Genomic DNA, 19672 nt, shown 5'->3' with positions numbered 1-19672 from the left:
CTGACGCCGCGAGCTCCTCGGCGCACCACGCGTCTCTCGCATTCGCAGGCGCCGACGTAACAAAGAGTGAGAGAGAGAGAGATCAAAAAAACATTTCCCCACCGCCGCTTCATCGCTAGAGCCCACGACGGCAGCACGCGATGAGCCCGGCGGCCTTAGCTCGCAGGGCCCTTCCCTGGGTTCGACTCCGCGCAGTGCTTAAGCCGCAGTGATTAAACCGCAGTGTTATTTTCCACGAGAAGCGAGTTGATGATGATCTGTGCGCGTACGTTGGGTCCTCCGGTTCCCCCCCCCCCAACCCCCGCCCTCCTCCACATTTAGAATCATTATCATCATCGTCATCACGCGTTTAGAGTTGTTTGGCTGCTGCTGTACATTTTCACGTGATAAGCCACTTTGTTGAGCTATCGTTTGTGGCCAGATTGCTTCTGAAAAAAAAGCTGCATAGCTCAGTGGGCCTTATCTGGTAAAATAAAAAAATAGTTTAGTTGATGTTGAACTTCTTTCGCACAGTACGTAGCCAATCGTGTTATAAGGAAGTGCGGGGAGAGGACACACAACAAACTCAACACAAAAACCAGTTCTGAAGAAATTCGTTTTCAATCTAGATATCAAACTGCATAGCTCCGGTGTGTTCTTAATATCGGAAGGAAGAGCGTTCCAGACGGTCGTAGAAGCGCATCTGAAACCGTTTCTGCGGCCACCATCATCCTGAAGGTGGTGGTCTCAGCCCGGTGGCCAGTGGCTAGAACATAGAGACCCACAGACGCACATAGAGACCCAGAGAAGCACATGGAGACCCATCTACTCACATCGAAAACTATGAAATTCGTAAACTCACGAAGCGATTAGGAATCCAAGACACACACGGAGACCCATACACTCACACTGCGATTAGGGACCAAAGACTCCCATACATAGCCCCAGACTCACATAAAGACCGAGAGACTCTATCAGCTTTCAAGTGCAGCGAACTTGACGGTCTGACTCCGGTCACGACTCAATTATATAGAGACCCATAGACTCATTGACTTACAAAGAGACCCACAGACTCACGTCAAGCCAACTCTGATTACATCGTCAGTAACACACTGCAATGAAACGACGTTCCGGGCAACGACCCTTCTATTGACAAATGTGTCTGCGAGGTCGTTTCTTGTTACATGCGTCATCGTTGGCAGTGACATGACATCACACATGTTTTGGTTCCTCCGTCCGTCACGCATCTGTGCAGCTAATTGTCCATTACCATTGTAGCGTGCGCTTGTCGAATGATGTCCGTGTACATCGACAAAGAGTGTTTGTGTCCAGAGAGCGGTGGCGCAGCGGTTGTGCGCGCTGCGCTACCAATCCGGCGACCCGCGTTCGATTCCCGCTCACGGTCAACGCCAGTGACGATTATCCGAACCGGTCCTGGGCCTCCCCTAGGTCGACTCGGCCGCAAATGGGGACCCGGTTCGATATGAAACAAAGGCGGCCGGGCGTGGTGCTGGCAACGCATCCTCTCGTCTGCCGTGCCGGCCTTCATAGGTGTTTCTCGCTAACATCACTTTCCCCAACAGGCCATTAAGGCTATAGGTCCATCTTTGTCTTTGTATGTTTGTGTCTGCATGAGTTATTGTGTGTATCTGAAAACGCTTCTTCTCAACGAACCGATAGCGCCTTGTATTCCCAGAAAGTCTACCCCGACCAAGTATCTGCCCACGATCAAAGTAAGCAGGCTAAAGACCTGCTGAGCTTTAGAAGCGCAGCCAAAGTCCAATCGCAAGCAAAATGCGGACCCTCTTGAGGCCGCATTCCGCCAGTAAGACGCACAATAACAGATCGTAAATTGCAATCCGACCGATCGCCCTAATGTACATTGGTACCAGCGGTGTCCAGCTCAGCCGGCTAGAAAGGGGCTGTTAAGTTTTTTTAAAAGTATTTCACGCGAAAGTCAGAGAAGGACTCTGATGATGATGATGATGGCCAGGCTTGAGGGTTTCAAAGCCACGCAGGCTTCAAGTCTCGCACGCTCCAAGCTCCTTGTCTCAATTATAAGGGCGATAGAGAGAGAGGGAAGGTTTTGCTTTGACCATTAATTTTAATTTAAAAAGATGAATATTTTTTTTTTATTTTGGCAGGTAAGCCCCACTAAGCTATATAGCTCTTTTTTAGAAGCGACCTGGCTATCACAAATGATTGACCAATGAAGTGGCTTGTCATGTTGGGGGGTGACGGGGGGGTACGGTGGGTGAGGGGATTTATAAAACTGCCCATTCCTTCACTTCCCTACAGCGGAAACATAGCAGCAACTTCCTGAAAATGAGTATTGAGACTCAGTCAGACATTCTTGGGTAAACTATTGCCTAATGATAATAAAACAATATACACACACACTAAAAGGGACCGTACGTGTACACTGGCTCTTTAATGAGTGAAGGCTGTGAGTCTGACAATGGATAGAGAGAGTCCATCCGGCTTATGTCGCAGCGCGCAGTGCCCCCAGTCGCACGATCACTGTGCACTGCGGGGGGTTCTATCGACCGATCGACGTTGGGGGGTGAAGGTCCACGGAGGAGCCGAGGTCGGGGCGACGAAGTCGGCAGGTGCCAGCCAGGTGGGTTACGGCCTCATCGCGGGACAGTGAGAGACGGTCGCGGTTTTGGGGGGAGGGCCTTCATCCGGCAGTGGATCGATCGTGGATTCATTCTGATGACGACGATTACGATGAGGATTTCCAAAATTCCGAACGGGTGAAATACCGGGACCTCGACCACAAGGTGGCGACCACTGTCGTGCCGCGATGCCTCCCAAATTCACCCCTCGCTCCCCTCCCCTCTTCTCCCCTCCCTCCACTCCCTCCCTCCCCCTCCCTCCCCTCCCTCCCCTCCCCTCCCATCTCCTCTCCTCCCCTCCCTCCCCCCTCCCCTCTCCTCCCCTCCCTCCCCTCCCCTCCCTCCCCTCCCCTCCCCTCCCTCCCCTCCCCCTCCCTCCTCACAAACCACCTACCCGCAGAGCTGGTGGGTTGGTGGGTGATGGTGGTGAGTCGGTTAATAAAAGCCGTGTCAGAGACACTGAGCCGGCACCACCGAGACCCATGGTTCGAATCCGAGGTACTATATATACACACATTTAAAAAAAAAACAGGTAATACCCACTGAGCTATTTTTCAGACGCGACCTGATTATCACACATGATAGCTTAAACGAAGAGGTTAATCACGTGGACATGTATGGCAGCCAACTACTCTAAGCGCATGTTCATTCCAGATGTGATGGAGAAAACCGGTGGACACGGAGACAAATCCACGCGACCACGGGGGAGAGCACGCAAACTCCAAATATACAGCACGCGTCAGGGTAGGGATGGAACCCACGACCTCCTGCATACCAGGCGAGGGGAGAGACAAAAACTCTCAAGTGTGTAGCCAGTTGATGGTCTCAACCGTGGACCATACACACTGTGGTCTGGGCTCCTTCAACGGAGGAGGAGGAACAGCAAGACGACACCAACTCTCTCTCTCTCTCTTTCTCCTGAAGCCCTCCCGTCGTGCTTGGCAGACGTCAACATTGGCACTGAAGCTCTTTGCCATATTTCTGCTGCTGATGCCATCATTCGCAACGATGGGCATCCTCTCGGGCGAGTATCCCTCCTTCGGCTGCCACTCCCTCGTCAGTCTCGACCGCTGGCCGCCCACGCCCGGTGCCCTTACAACTCCACGTGCACTTCTCAGCAGGTCAACGTTGACGCCATCAACGTGCGAACGGCTTCCCGCTCGCCGTGCTCCGATCTCTTAGCGGCGCGATTCCATTGCCGTTGCTTCAATTTCGGGTGGCACCTCCCCAGCCCGTGATCCGTCACTTTCGTTGTCAACGTGCCGCGCGTCTGCTCCACGCGCCGCGGGACACGGAGCGGAATCGTTACGAAAATCAGAATCCATTCGTGGGCGTGGTTGTTTTTTTTAATTTGTTTTGTTCTCGATATTTGTTCATAACGGTTTGGAATACGAAAAGTAAGGAATGCAAGGTGTGCAGGTTGCTCGATGCGATCAGGTTTTCACTTCTCACTCCACGTGTTTCCGCAACGTTTGCTCGGGCCGGCTCGGAGTAAGGCACTATCACTAGAGTGCACGATACACTCATACCCCGCGACAATCCTACATTGCTGTACCCTATATCCCTACGATCCTGCGAACGGGTTCCTATGTAAAATGGCAAAAGCAGTGGCACGTGGATGTGGCGTGGCCAAAAATAATTCCCGGAAAGTGACGTCCCCCCCCCCCCGTCACTTGTTCCGGCTGGAATGACGCACGCTCTCTGCCGTGCGCGATCGCTTGCCGGCGGAGCCTCGGGTCGGGGCTCATCGCCGCCTCCTCCTCCTCCTCGTGTGGGGGTCCAGGAGAGCGCGGGCGAGGTTCATCATTGGGTTTGAAATAATTAGTAAAAAAAAATATGAACGTAAATAGGAACGTGTCCCGTGGAAAACGACGCCTCGTCGTGCCCCCCCCTCACCCCCCCCCCGTGTTCATTAACCGCCGCCTCCATCAATCAGCGCGCTGTTCACGCACGCCGCGCGCGGAGCGGTGGCGCAGCGGTTAGCGTCGCAACGCAGCGCTCGCACCGGGCGAACCGAGGTCGATTGCCGGGCCACGGCTAATTCACGTCGGTGACATCCGCGAGTCGGTTCTGGGCCCTCTCCTCTCCTTGCCCCCCACCACCACCACCTCGCGCCTCCCCACCCACCGCTTCACGCAACTCCCCCGCCCTCCCCCCTACACGACTCGCAACGGCGTCGTGGAGAGGCCGTTCATCCAGCAGTGGACTAGGCAAAGGGCTGTACGTGCACCGCGCAAACATCGGGGAGTTCAAAGGCGACCCGTCGTGTGACGTGCTAGCCCGATAGGTGCTCGCTACCCACCGCATGCCCCAACAGTCGGTTTGAGGCTATACGGGAAATCTTTGTCTTCGGCGGTGACTCAACCCTGAACGGGGGGGGGGGGGGGGGGTTGAACTCATGGCCTTGCCCTAGGAAGCCGTGAATCGAGGAGAGACCGGCAATGCGTCCGTGCAAACCCGGGCGCCGGACGCTGTCCGTCATGGAGATGTCAAACAGAGCCAGTCGGGGTGACCGGATGGCTCGGTGGGGTCTCTTCATAATGGCCGCGTCCGAGACACTGAGCCGACAACGCCGAGATCCTGGGTTGGAGCCTAGGTTGGAGCCTGGATTAGAGTCTGGGGGTTGGAGCCTGGGTTGGAACCTGGGTTGGAACCTGGGTTGGAACCTGGGTTAGAGCCTGCGTTGGAACCTGCGTTGGAGCCTGGGTTGGAGCCTGGGTTGGAACCTGGGTTGGAGCCTGAGTTGGAACCTGGGTTGGAACCTGGGTTGGAGCCTGGGTTGGAGCCTGGGTTTCGGTTTCCCGTTATTAAAGCGGGTTCTAAACTGTGACAGAGTTCACGGTTTCGGGGTGGTCGTTAAGAACGCAACGAAGTGATACCTGCACAATGATGTATTTTCAATTTCACGGCGCTTTTGTCAATCCACTACTGGACGAATCCCTACCCTCGCCGTGCGTCATGGGGGTTGTTTTGGCCATACTTTACCACGCTGGGCGATGTGGGTTGTTGAAGGGGGTGGGGTAACCCAAGACCCCGTTCGGATAACACTCGGCACTGATGTCAGCCGGGAATAAAGCTCAGACGGCAGGTTTCGTAGCGCAGCGCGCTAACCGCTGCACCACCGCTCCCCATGCGATATATCAAGACGAAGATCCCCCGGTGTAACCTTGACAGACTGCTGGGGCAAATGTTGTTAGCGAGCAGCACCTATGAAGGCCGGAACGGCACGGGAGGGGGTGGGTTGGCCAGCACCACGCCCGGCTCCGCCTTTGTCGCCCAAGTGGCGATGTTGACTACACCCTGCACCAGGTACTCATTTGAGGCTGAGTCAACATAGGGGATGCCCAGCACCGGTGTGAGATAATCGTCACTGATGTTGGTGCCCGTGAGCTAAAATCGAACCCAGCGCGCTAACTGCTGCGGCAGCGCTCCCCGCACAACAGAGCTCTATATAGATACACACAAACACATTTTCCGTTCACAATGAAGGTTGTTGTTGGGTTAGATCGCGTAAATATAAATGTGTCGTTAAACCCGCCACCACTCGACACAGCCAATTAGTAAGGGTTGTCACGTAAATAAATAAAAAGTGCCAAAATAGTTGCCACTTCCTGCACGCCGGTGCGTCGGACATTGAACCCCTGACATTCACAATTCGAGTCCCGTGACGTTCAAGCTGGTGATTACGAGCAGCAGCCGCATCAGGCGATAGCCAGAATGCCCTGCGGCTCGCGTTCGGGCCGGCGCGTTGCATTGCCCTCCGCGGAGCAAACCCGAGAACAACGAAACACGAAAAACAGAAATGAGATGAATTGAACCACAAAGGATGGGGCCATCAGATACCCGCGTTGCCATGGAGGCGGTTACCGTGGTGACGCAGCGACGCACGCGCAGTGGGGGGGGGGGGGGTAGGTGGGAGGTAATTTGTCGCCGTCGATTACGGCAGCCCGTCCCGCACCTGCTCCGAGATAATCACGGGGGATTTTATTTATTATTTTAGTTATTCGTGCTATTTATTGTTTGACTTATAAAAATATATAGTATTTAATTTATTATTTTACTTATTATTTTATTCAACGCCCCCGGCTTCTTTTTTTTTGCGTGCTCTGACGCGGTGCAATCTGAACCCCCCCCCCCCGCGCGCGCGCGCGCGCGCCCCCGCCCTCTGGCCCCCGCCCACACCACGTGACAACAAAGCCAGAGATCACGACCACCCCGACTCACCCCACCGCCGGATCGCCGATGGACAAAGCGTTGGGTGCAAGTGCTGTCTGCGAACACCTATTAAGATCGGAGCGGCACACGAGAGGGTGGGTGGCCAAGCACCACGCTCGGCTGTTTATCTTTCATTTAATGCTGAGTCGACCTAGGAGGTGCCCAGCACCGGTGCAGACATTCGTCGCTGACGCCACCCGTGAATGGCAACCCACCTCGGGTCGCCTGGTGGAGCGGCGCACTGCGCTAACCGCTGCGCCACCGCTCCCCAACATGCATAGACACGCGCACACCCACACGTACCACGATCGTCCACGCGCCCCCAACCATCCCACCCACGTCCAAACATTCGACCCTTGCCCCCTCGTGATCATCCACGTAACGCACACCCCGCTCATCGCATCACCTCCCACAGCCTGCACGCAACCAGGACACAGACAGGACACAGACAGCACACAGACAGCACACAGACAGCACACAGACAGCACACAGACAGCACACAGACAGCACACAGACAGCACACAGACAGCACATAGCAGCACACGCGTGCGTTAGCACGCGTCCCACTCTACGCGGCACTCCGCCATCCGTGCAGCGCGCCGCACGCGCTGCATGAAACACTCTCAGGCACTGCAAGCGGGCAAGGCGGGGCGCTGACGCAGCCTCCTCCTGCTGCTGCCGTGTAGCCTCGCTGCTCAGGGCATCAGGGCTGCTGCGTCGGAAAACTCCCGGGCGCTCTAACACCCGCACGTTCCAACTCCCGCGCTCCAACTCTCGCGCTCCAACTCTCACGTGCTCTAACACCCGCGCTCCAACTCTCGCACGCTCTAACACCCGCGCTCTAACACCTGCGTCCTCCAACTACCGCGCGCTCTAACACCTGTGCGCTCCAACTCTCGTGCGCTCTAACACCTATGCGCTTCAACTCCCGAACGCTCTAACACCTGTGCGCTCCAAATCCCGCGCGCTCTAACACCCGCGCTCCAACTCCAGCGCGCTCTAACACCTGTGCGCTCCAACTCTCGTGCGCTCTAACACCTATGCGCTCCAAATCCCGCGCGCTCTAACACCCGCGCTCCAACTCTCGCGCGCTCTAACACCTGTGCGCTCCAACTCCCGCGCGCTCTAACACCTGTGCGCTCCAACTCACGCGCGCTCTAACGGCCACGATATAGCGATGAGATCAGGTGCCAGGTAGAGATGGATTGTCGCATCGCAGCATAACGCGCGTAATAATGAAATGCCGACGGCTTGGGAAGACCTTCAATGAACAGTGGCTAGCAAATGGCTGTTTGCGGGTGCTGCTGCTGATGATGCTGCTGGTGCTGCTGATGATGCTGCTGATGATGATGCTGCTGATGCTGCTGCTGATGATGCTGCTGGTGCTGCTGCTGATAATGCTGCTGCTGATATTCCACGATCAGAGTTGACCACGCGAGCGCGCTTCTAAGCCGGACGTCGTAGACCCGTGGGGTCGCGTGGATTTAATCGGCCACGTGGGTTTAAGACGCGGGAGGCTTTTCATTTAGCTGCTGCTGCTGCTGCTTCTTCTGCCGCGGCTAATGGGGGGTTCATTGTCTCCCTGTCTGCGCTCGCAGGGCCACGCATGGCGCGGCCATCCCCGAGAAACCTCTTGATCCGTTCCTTTCTCCATCGCTGTGCCTGTGCGTCCGTCCCACAGTTCGACTGTCTGTCTGTCTGTGTGTCTTTCTGTTTGTTCAAGTGTAGCGTGGTTAGCGGTCTGCGCTACGAACTCAGCAACCCGAGTTCAATTCCCGCTCACGGCCAACACCATTGAGGATTATTTAAAAAAAGGTCATGGGCCTCCCCTAGGTCAACTCGGCCTCAAATTAGTACCTGGTATGGCTGTAACATCACCACTGGGGAGACAGAGGCGGGCCGGCCGTGGCGTTGGCCACCCACCCCCTCGTGTGCAATGCCGGTCTGTTCATAGGTGGTACTCGCTAACAGCACTTGCCCCAAAAGTCTGTTAAAGGCGATGCGGGGAATCTTAGTCTTTGTCAAGTCGCTTCCACGTATTTTCATCTGTAGGTTAGTTTGTTCGTCTGTCCGTCTGTCCGTCTCTGCAGGTGTGTGGTGAATCCGGGGCGACCGCCCTGGGCCCCCCTCTTGGGGGGGGGTGGGCTGCGCTTCGACGTCACAGCAGGGCCCGCACGTTGTGATTTGCCCCGCACTCCCCCTATAGACCGCCCTGCGTCTGTGTGACTCTTCACATGCGTATGTATCTGCATGTTTCCCTGTATGTCTTATCCATCCTTCCGTCCGTCCGTGTGTTAGCCGATGTTTGTCCAGAACAACGACCTGTCCGTCTGCCTCTCCGTTCCTTCGCCGGTCCGTCTGTCCCGACGCTCCCCTGCTTTGTCCGTCTGTCCTTCCCGTTTCTCAGCGTCCATCTGCCCGTCAGTCAATCCCATTCATCCGTGCTATCCGTCCTCTCCGTCCGGTCAGTATTCAACATCCATCACCCCAATGCGTTACACATCTCAGAGGCTCACACCGAGGGGGGTGATATCGCGAGCGTTAAGGATGGAGCACGGAGCTGCATAATTCATAAGAGGGCGCGATTTCGGCTGTGATTGGAAGCATTCGGGCTGCATCTCTCCACGCGATTAATTTGGGTCCCTTGCTGATGAGTTGGGTTGGTGTGACCGCCCCCTCCCCTCTGTCCCCCCTCCTCCCCTCTGCCCCCCCCCCGCCCTCCGCGCCCCCCAGATGTGTTTATGACACAGCCACCGATGGCAATTAGCGGCGTAAACAATGAAATGCAGGTGATGCTGTTATAAGGCGGCGAGAACGATTGTTACGTATGGTGAACTTATTTCGCACCGTACGTAGCCAAACATGCCCATCGGAGATGCGGGGACGAAGGACAATAAACTGAACACAAACGTCTGCGCTAAAGACATGAGTTTTCAATCTCGGTGCTTTCAAAGTGCATAGCTCCAAGTGGCTTTCCTAATAGCGGCAGGAGGAGCGTTCCAGACGGCCGCAGAAGCGGTGATCGTCTTCGTTCGATGGCTGAGCCAAAAGCCGCTGCTGCGGGGGTGGCCGGAGTCTGCGTGATGGTGGGTTTTGTGCTCCGCGACGCGATCTGCAAGGCATTGTAAATCGTTTGCGTCGCAGAAGGTAAAGACAAATCGAGACAGAGGAGACAACGCAGCGAGGGAGTTTAGAGGGAGCGCGTAAGCAGTGAGAAGTTCCGGACAGCAAGCGCGAGTAGGAGACAGCGAGAGAGAGGTGGGGGGGGGGGAGAGTGAGCGAGAGAGTAAAACCAGAGCTAAGTGTGGAGCGTGAGGACGCGCGAGGGAGTGCTGGAGAGAGTGAGAGAGGTTTTGGCAGCTCGGGAGAGAAAGCACGACGAGGAGGGAGTGAGAGGGAGAAAGAGAGAGAGAGAGCGAATGATGCATACACAGAACGATTGAAGGCAGAACAACTGTAGAGAGAGAGAGAGGAAACAATACACGGAGGCAAGAGAGAGAGTTGCAGAGATCAGGAGAGAGTTCATCAGGAGAGAGTTCATCAGGAGAGAGTTCATCGGGAGAGGGTTCATCAGGAGAGAGTTCATCAGGAGAGGGTTCATCAGGAGAGAGTTCATCAGGAGAGAGTTCATCAGGAGAGAGTTCATCAGGAGAGGGTTCATCAGGAGAGACTTCATCAGGAGAGAGTTCATCAGGAGAGGGTTCATCAGGAGAGAGTTCATCAGGAGAGAGTTCATCAGGAGAGAGTTCATCAGGAGAGAGTTCATCAGGAGAGAGTTCATCAGGAGGAAAGACAGAGAAAGAGAGCGTTTGGGAGAGGGTTAGAGGCCGATCAGAAGATGCAGCACCTGGAGACAGCATAGAGAGAGATCAATCAGAGCTCATATTGGAGTGCGAGAAAGCACGAGAGGAAGAGAGAGGGGGTGGGGGTAGGCGAGAGAGCGGGTGCCGTGACGGGAGATCGCTCTCAGGAGGAGAGAAGCAATACCGCCCCCACCCCGCCATCTACCCCCTCCTCCTCTACCCCCCCCCCCCCCACTCGGCCTCCTCTACCCCCACCCCTCATCCTCCTCTACCCCCACCCCACTGCTCCTCTACCCCCACCCCTCATCCTCCTCTACCCCCACCCCTCATCCTCCTCTACCCCCACCCCCACTCCTCCTCCTCTACCCCCACCCCTCATCCTCCTCTACCCCCACCCCTCATCCTCCTCTACCCCCACCCCTCATCCTCCTCTACCCCCACCCCCCACTCGGCCTCCTAACCCCCACCCCTCATCCTCCTCTACCCCCACCCCTCATCCTCCTCTACCCCCACCCCCCACTCGGCCTCCTCTACCCCCACTCCTCCTCTACCCCCACCCCTCATCCTCCTCTACCCCCACCCCTCAACCTCCTCTACCCCCACCCCTCATCCTCCTCTACCCCCACCCCTCATCCTCCTCTACCCCCACCCCTCATCCTCCTCTACCCCCACCCCTCATCCTCCTCTACCCCCACCCCTCATCCTCCTCTACCCCCACCCCTCATCCTCCTCTACCCCCACCCCTCATCCTCCTCTACCCCCACCCCTCATCCTCCTCTACCCCCACCCCCCACTCTTCCCCTACCCCCACCCCTCATCCTCCTCTACCCCCACCCCTCATCCTCCTCTACCCCCACCCCTCATCCTCCTCTACCCCCACCCCTCATCCTCCTCTACCCCCACCCCTCATCCTCCTCTACCCCCACCCCTCATCCTCCTCTACCCCCACCCCTCATCCTCCTCTACCCCCACCCCTCATCCTCCTCTACCCCCACCCCTCATCCTCCTCTACCCCCACCCCTCATCCTCCTCTACCCCCACCCCTCATCCTCCTCTACCCCCACCCCTCATCCTCCTCTACCCCCACCCCTCATCCTCCTCTACCCCCACCCCCCACTCTTCCCCTACCCCCACCCCTCATCCTCCTCTACCCCCACCCCTCATCCTCCTCTACCCCCACCCCTCATCCTCCTCTACCCCCACCCCTCATCCTCCTCTACCCCCACCCCTCATCCTCCTCTACCCCCACCCCTCATCCTCCTCTACCCCCACCCCTCATCCTCCTCTACCCCCACCCCTCATCCTCCTCTACCCCCACCCCTCATCCTCCTCTACCCCCACCCCTCATCCTCCTCTACCCCCACCCCTCATCCTCCTCTACCCCCACCCCCCACCTCTCCCCTACCCCCACCCCTCATCCTCCTCTACCCCCACCCCTCATCCTCCTCTACCCCCACCCCTCATCCTCCTCTACCCCCACCCCTCATCCTCCTCTACCCCCACCCCTCATCCTCCTCTACCCCCACCCCTCATCCTCCTCTACCCCCACCCCTCATCCTCCTCTACCCCCACCCCTCATCCTCCTCTACCCCCACCCCTCATCCTCCTCTACCCCCACCCCTCATCCTCCTCTACCCCCACCCCTCATCCTCCTCTACCCCCACCCCCTCATCCTCCTCTACCCCCACCCCTCATCCTCCTCTACCCCCACCCCCCACTCTTCCCCTACCCCCACCCCTCATCCTCCTCTACCCCCACCCCTCATCCTCCTCTACCCCCACCCCTCATCCTCCTCTACCCCCACCCCTCATCCTCCTCTACCCCCACCCCTCATCCTCCTCTACCCCCACCCCTCATCCTCCTCTACCCCCACCCCTCATCCTCCTCTACCCCCACCCCTCATCCTCCTCTACCCCCACCCCTCATCCTCCTCTACCCCCACCCCTCATCCTCCTCTACCCCCACCCCCCACTCTTCCCCTACCCCCACCCCTCATCCTCCTCTACCCCCACCCCTCATCCTCCTCTACCCCCACCCCTCATCCTCCTCTACCCCCACCCCTCATCCTCCTCTACCCCCACCCCTCATCCTCCTCTACCCCCACCCCTCATCCTCCTCTACCCCCACCCTCATCCTCCTCTACCCCCACCCCTCATCCTCCTCTACCCCCACCCCTCATCCTCCTCTACCCCCACCCCTCATCCTCCTCTACCCCCACCCCTCATCCTCCTCTACCCCCACCCCTCATCCTCCTCTACCCCCACCCCTCATCCTCCTCTACCCCCACCCCTCATCCTCCTCTACCCCCACCCCTCATCCTCCTCTACCCCCACCCCTCATCCTCCTCTACCCCCATCCCCCACTCTTCCCCTACCCCTCCCACTCCTCCTCCTCCTCCTCCTCAACCGCCCCAACCCCGCCCCTACCTACGTCTCCGCGTTGCCATGGAAACAATGCTCCGTCTACCGCGGTTACCATGGAGACAAGAAAGCCGGCGGCTTGTCTGCCGACACGGCCAGATTTTCAAATAAGCTCTTAAAAATAATATATATGTACACTGCAGCGTGCGTGTATCTAACTATATAACAATGACAAAGATCCCCCGTATAGCCCTAACAGAGTGTTGGGGGCAAGAGCTGTTGGCGAGCACCTACGAAGGCCGGCACGGCACACGAGCAGGGTGGGTGGCCTAGCGCCACGCCCGGCCGCCTTTGTCTTCCCCAGTGGCGGTGTGTCTATACGCACCGCACCAGGTGCTCGATTTGATGCCGAGTCGAAGCGGGAATCGAACTCGGGTCACCGAGGGTGGGGGTGGGGGGGGGGGTCCGTAGCGCAGCGTGGCACTGCCCGCTACTCTGCGAACTACTTTCCACATGAACAACAAATGACAAGCGATGCTTTGACCGGTTCCGTCGTGAACATGGCGCGTGGCTTCGCGGCGCAGGGGAAATCGCCGATGACGAAGAAAACCGGCTCGCGCATACGAGGTTGGGGAGGTGTGGGGGGAGTATCGACACTCAACAATTCCGCACAGATAGATTTAAGAAAACGTTGCTGCGCCGACATCGTCTGGCCGCACAACAAGTGCGGGACTCAGATTCTAGGTTTTTTTTTTTTAGGTAAAGTCACCACGTAGAAGGGAAACAATAAAATAATACAAATATAAAAAATAAAATTCTCACGACGTTTCGACTGCAACAGAAGCAATCATCACCAGATGCACTCTTCATCTTCTTCATCTTCTTCATCATCTTCTTCTTCGTCTTCTTCTTCATCTTCTTCTTCGTCTTCTTCATCTTCTTCTTCATCTTCTTCTTCGTCTTCATCTTCTTCTTCATCTTCATCTTCTTCTTCTTTTCATCTTCTTCTTCTTCATCTTCGTCTTCATCTTCTTCTTCGTCTTCTTCTTCATCTTCTTCCTCTTTGTCTTCTTCTTTGTCTTCTTCTTCTTCCTCTTCCTCTTCTTATTTTCATCTTCTTCTTCTTCTTCTTCTTCATTTTCTTCATCATCTTCTTCTTCGTCTTCTTGTTCTTCATCATCATCTTCTTCATCTTCTTCTTCATCTTCTTCATCTTCTTCTTCATCTTCTTCTTCGTCTTCTTCATCTTCTTCTTCATCTTCTTCTTCATCTTCATCTTCTTCTTCTTTTCATCTTCTTCTTCTTCATCTTCGTCTTCATCTTCTTCTTCGTCTTCTTCTTCATCTTCTTCCTCTTTGTCTTCTTCTTCTTTGTCTTCTTCTTCTTCCTTTTCCTCTTCTTATTTTCATCTTCTTCTTCATTTTCTTCATCATCTTCTTCTTCGTCTTCTTGTTCTTCATCATCATCTTCTTCGTCTTCTTCTTCATCTTCGTCTTCTTCTTCTTCATCTTCTTCTTCGTCTTCTTCTTCGTCTTATTCTTCGTCTTCTTCTTCTTCATCTTCTTCTTCTTTTCATTTTCTTCTTCTTCATCTTCTTCTTCCTCTTCCTCTTCTTCTTCGTCTTCTTCTTCTTCTTCTTCTTCATCTTCATCTTCATCTTCTTCATCTTCTTCTTCCTCTTCCTCCTCCTCCTCCTCCTCTTCTTCTTCGTCTTCTTCTTCTTCTTCATCTTCTTCTTCTTCATCATCTTCTTCTTTGTCTTCTTCTTCATCTTCATCTTCATCTTCTTCTTCTTTGTCTTCTTCATTTTCTTCTTCCTCTTCCTCTTCTAATTTTCATCTTCTTCTTTTTCCTCCTCCTCCTCTTCTTTTTCTTCTTCATCTTCTTCTTCCTCTTCTTATTTTCATCTTCTTCTTCATCTTCTTCTTCCTCCTCTTATTTTCTTCTTCATTTTCTTCTTCATCTTCATCTTCTTCATCTTCTTCTTTATCTTCTTCATCTTCATCTTCTTCTTCATCTTCTTCTTCATCTTCTTCTTCATCTTATTCTTCATCTTCTTCTTATTTGTCTTCATCTTTTCTTCTTCTTCGTCTTCTTCTTCTTCTTCTACTTCTTCTTGTTCTTGTTCTTGTTGTTCATCTTCTTCTTCATCTTCTTCTTCCTCCTCTTATTTTCTTCTTCATTTTCTTCTTCATCTTCATCTTCTTCATCTTCTTCTTTATCTTCTTCATCTTCATCTTCTTCATCTTCATCTTCTTCTTCATCTTCTTCTTCATCTTATTCTTCATCTTCTTCTTATTTGTCTTCATCTTTTCTTCTTCTTCGTCTTCTTCTTCTTCTTCTACTTCTTCTTGTTCTTGTTGTTGTTCTTCTTCTTCTTCGTCTTCTTCTTCTACTTCTTCTTGTTCTTCTTCTTCTTCTTCTTCATCTTTTTCTTCTTCTTCTTCTTCTTCTTCTTCTTCTTCTTCTTCTTCTTCTTCTTCTTCTTCTTCTTCTTCTTCTTCTTCTTCTTCTTCTTCTTCTTCTTCTTAAATTTGCAAAACCATCCCCACCCCCCTCGATATTTCACGAGCCGCAATGGCCACGTGAATAACGTTTCACGAAGCAGCCGCACGCGGCTTCGAACCCGCAGGTTGCCGACCCCTTTGGACGAACCACACAGCCCAGCAAGCGGCGTACACACTCTGCCTTTAAACTAATACACTGAGCGGGCAAGCCGGTGGACTGACGGAGCCTCCCGCTCCTCCTCCTCCTCCCGCTGCTTTTCTTGCTCCGTGTGCCTCGCTGCTCGCCGAGGTAACGCGCAGTGCAACTCGCGGGATGAGACAGAACTCGTGCCGCGCGTTCTTTACCCGGGGCGCCCGTTCACTCTGCGCGCTCTCTGACGCCCGCTGAGCCAGCCGCGGTGGAATGCCGTCGGGAGCCGTGGGATCTGACGAGTGGTGGTGTTTCCTCCACATTTCGCTGAATTCCAACGGATTATTTTACTTTCAGCAGATGCGTAAACGGGGTGTTGGGTTCACACGCGAGGGTGACGTTTTAAAGTTTCGTTTGTTGTTGTTGTTGTTGTCGTAGCTAAAAGCCCCGCAAATAGACGAGATGATGCGCTGGCGATGTTAAACGCCGTCATTTTCCTTACAAGGAGACGTGGCTCCCGAAGCATAACAATGGTCGCCTTTCGTTGCAGCTCGGGGTCTCTCCGCGTCGGGCCACGGACCCCTTTCCTCCCTTAGTCGTCCTCTCGCGTCATGCCCATGACCTCGCTCTCTCTCTCGCGGCGTCGCTCGCCAAGCGCCCTCAACAAACCCCCCCTCACCCCTCGCTGGTGCAGAATTCAAAACAATCGCGCGCCACGTCGTGCGGGCGTGCGCACTGTGACTGTCATCCCTCCCGGCAGCCTTTCGCCTCCGCGGTGCTCATGCAAATCTCATCCAATCGTATCCGAAGCTCCGACTTAAAAAAATACAAAGACCATAAATTGTCCTCGGGAATCCTCCATCGGAAATGTTAAAATCCGAAATTCACTCACAACGTACTGTATATATATACACACACACACATACACTAGATCCCCCTCAACAGATTCTTGGGGCAAGTGCTGTTAGCGAGTAGCACCTATGAAGGCCGGCACGGCACACGATGGGGTGAGTGGCCAACACCGCGCCCGGCCGCCTTTGTCTCCAAAGGTGCGGTTTTTACGCACCGCACCAGGTACTCATTTGAGGCTGAATCGGTCCTGGGTCATCCCCCAGGACTGGTTCAAATAATCGTCACTGGTCTTGGCCTTGAGCGGGAATCAAACACGGGTCGCCGGGTTCATAGCGCTAACCGCTACACTACGCTCCCCGCTATACTACAACAAAGACAAAGATCCCCCGTATAGCCTTAACAGACTGTAGGGGCAAGTGCTGTTAGCGAGCACCTATGAAGGCCGGAACGGTACACGAGGGGGTGGGTGGCCAGCACCACGCCCGACCGCCTTTGTCTCCCTAGTGGCAATGTTTACACACCTCACCAGGTACTCATTTGAGGCTGAGTCGACCTAGGGGAGGCCCGGGACCGGTTCAGATAATCGTCACTGGTGTTGGCCGTGAGCGCGAATGGAACCCGTGTCGCCGGCTTCGTAGCGCAGTGCGCTGACCCCTAAGCCACTGCTCCTCACACACACACACATAACCCACACACACACACAGAACACAAACACTCCATATTCACCCAGCCACACACATTCTCATCAACACGCAGCGCAACAAAGTATCGTTTACGATTTAAATTATATATCTGAAGTAAAATGCGTCTCGTGTACGCGATACCTGCTGACGATACCGGGTGCATTGAGGGTGGATCTGTTCGTGCGTCAAGGGTGATTATTTGCGAATGGCCACCCCATCGGCAACTTGTTACTCCGTCAGTTATTTTGTTTAAAGGCGAAAACCTTATTGTCTTTTATTCAATGGAGTCTATTGCTGATTGATTCCATTTCCGGGAGATCGTGACTTTGTTTTATAACCAGCTTGTATCGCGATAGTTTCCCTGGGTTCTACCGACAGTCAGCTGTCTATGTTTCTATTTTCGTTTTATTTTTGGCGTTGTTGTACTGTGATTGGGTTGTTGCTGGATTATCAGGTGTTTTAAATCAATTTTTTTCTTCTCTTGATCTACAGCGCTTTGAGATTACTAATTTGAAAGGCGGTTTAACAACAACAACAAAAACTCCCCCTCCAGTTTATTATAATTGCTGCCGCTAATGGCCTGGCCCAATAAAACCCCAACTCCCTTCGGTGAGATGATCACTGCGATGATTATTTTACCTGTTGCAGGTTGGTGGGCTCATGGCTTCGGCTTCAGACCCCCGGGGGAGATGAAGGGGTAAGGAGACAACGTTTACTCATGCCGTCTTATTGAGAGGGCATGAGACGGAGGGACGGACTGGCAGACGAACGAGAATCGGACAGACAGACGGAAAGACAGTGATTGAACAGACAGGCGGCGTAGAGAGCGGAGAAATCGCACAGACAGACAGAGAATCGGAATCAATCATTTGTTTAATTTGAGACTGCGAGAGGAATCCGAGGAGCTATGTAGCTCTTGTCCACAGATGTTCAGTACGGGCCGGTCAGCGAGTTACAACAGCAACTAATACGATGGCAGTGCAAAATACATAAATCCGATTGATCAAGATTGGAGAAGGTAACACAAACAACAACAATAACAACGGCAGACTTGAAGAACCGAGTGACGGACGGACGAATCTGAGCGGTGGTCGTTTGGCTTCAGAGGTTGCCAGTGCAGACGCTAGGTTCGACTCCGGTTTGAGTCGTACGGTCTCAGCCCCGTCACCGATGTCTGGCATTGTCAATGTTGCCTCTTCCGAGTCCGCCGTGACTCACCGTCCCAGCCAATACGTGCAGCTCCTAAAGCGCCCCCCACCCCCCAATACGTTAACCACTCCTCGTCCTCCCACTCATCCACCTCCCCCTCCTCTCTTCTTCATTTCCCACTCCTCGCGGGTTCATTAAGTTCAGCCGACTCTGCAAAACAAAACCAACATTTTGTAAACAAATCCCAAAAAACGAGGCTCTGTCAATAAAAAAAACCGCTCACGACCCGCAAGCCCCGCAGCTGGCCTCAGCTGCTTTAGTGCACTGCCCGTGCGCTGCGTGCCGAACACACGTGGCCACCGCGCGTAACCGAGCGTGCCAACCCGCCGAGTCAAAGCGTCGCTGTTCCGTGGTTTTATCGCTTTATTTTGGTGATTTTGAAAACGTTTTGGTTTCGCTCATATTTGTTTGTTGTAGTACAGAGTTGGCCTGATAACTTTAATCTAAATTGCCTTATGGTTGTTATTGTTTGACTTGCATCCCACTGGGATGTTTGCACACAGCGTTGAAATATGGTGTTTTTTTTTTCTGGAAGACTTTGCTGTTTTTTCCCCCTGGATTCTTCTGTTGCGCGCAAGTCACTTTAAGATGTTTTCTTGTTCATGTTTTAGTTTTGTTGCGGTTGCACCCGAGTCAAGAGCCGCATGGCTCACAGGGTTATACCTCATAAATGAAACTGAAAACTGAAGCGACGCCATTCGGTGACCCTCACCAAGTCGGCGGCGTGACGTCACAAAGGTTTAATTGCGTCACGCCCGCGCGCCGTAATTTTCGAAGGCTCGCGACTCGCGCTCCGCGTCGGCTCGCGCGCGGCGCAGCCTGGCGGTGTTGCAGCCGTGCGCTCTCGTGCTGGGAGAGGATGGGAGTGCTCGTGAATAAAATAAATGGACAAAATGAATGGTTCAAGAGAGAGAGAGAGAGGCAGAGCGAGACACACGGGGGGAGAGAGAGAGATACGAGGGGGGGGGGGTGAGATAAGGGGGGGGCGGGGGGGGGCTCGGCTCGTGACTCCTCCCCTTCTGCAGACGCCACCGGCCAATCACGGCTCGCCAGCCGGCATGGCCCCCCCCCCCCCTCGCAAACGAGAACAACATTCACACCGGGCAGCGTGAACGTTGCGAGCATTTATCTCAGAAAATAATTCATCCTCCCATTTCGCTTGATTTATTTTTACCAGGTTAAGGCCCATTGAGCTATATATATGTGTTTTTTTTTTCAGAAGCCACCTATCACAAACGATAGCTCAACGAAGTGGCTTATCACGTGGACATTTATAGCAGCCAAATACTCTAAACGCGTGACGTTGATTCTAAATA

The 19672-nt window shown here is 54.1% G+C and overlaps 2 long non-coding RNA genes across 2 annotated transcripts; one reads left to right on the top strand and one right to left on the bottom strand.

Annotated features, from left to right (window-relative positions):
• The first annotated feature begins 6777 nt into the window (after positions 1 to 6777).
• LOC116958561 (uncharacterized) lies at positions 6778 to 9725 on the top strand. The gene is made up of 3 exons (XR_004405427.2): positions 6778 to 6907; positions 8903 to 9050; positions 9546 to 9725. It is a non-coding gene; the product is annotated as an uncharacterized LOC116958561 (long non-coding RNA).
• Positions 9726 to 18002: 8277 nt separating this feature from the next.
• LOC142930668 (uncharacterized) lies at positions 18003 to 19276 on the bottom strand. The gene is made up of 2 exons (XR_012946623.1): positions 19069 to 19276; positions 18003 to 18506 (listed from the first exon to the last, which is right to left on the bottom strand). It is a non-coding gene; the product is annotated as an uncharacterized LOC142930668 (long non-coding RNA).
• Positions 19277 to 19672: the final 396 nt, after the last annotated feature.

This window comes from Petromyzon marinus, chromosome 3, assembly GCF_048934315.1.
Source record: "Petromyzon marinus isolate PM22_M1 ecotype Great Lakes invasive population chromosome 3, UKy_Petmar_22M1.pri1.0, whole genome shotgun sequence".
NCBI lineage: Eukaryota > Metazoa > Chordata > Hyperoartia > Petromyzontiformes > Petromyzontidae > Petromyzon > Petromyzon marinus.
This window is presented reverse-complemented; position numbering and strand designations above follow the sequence as displayed.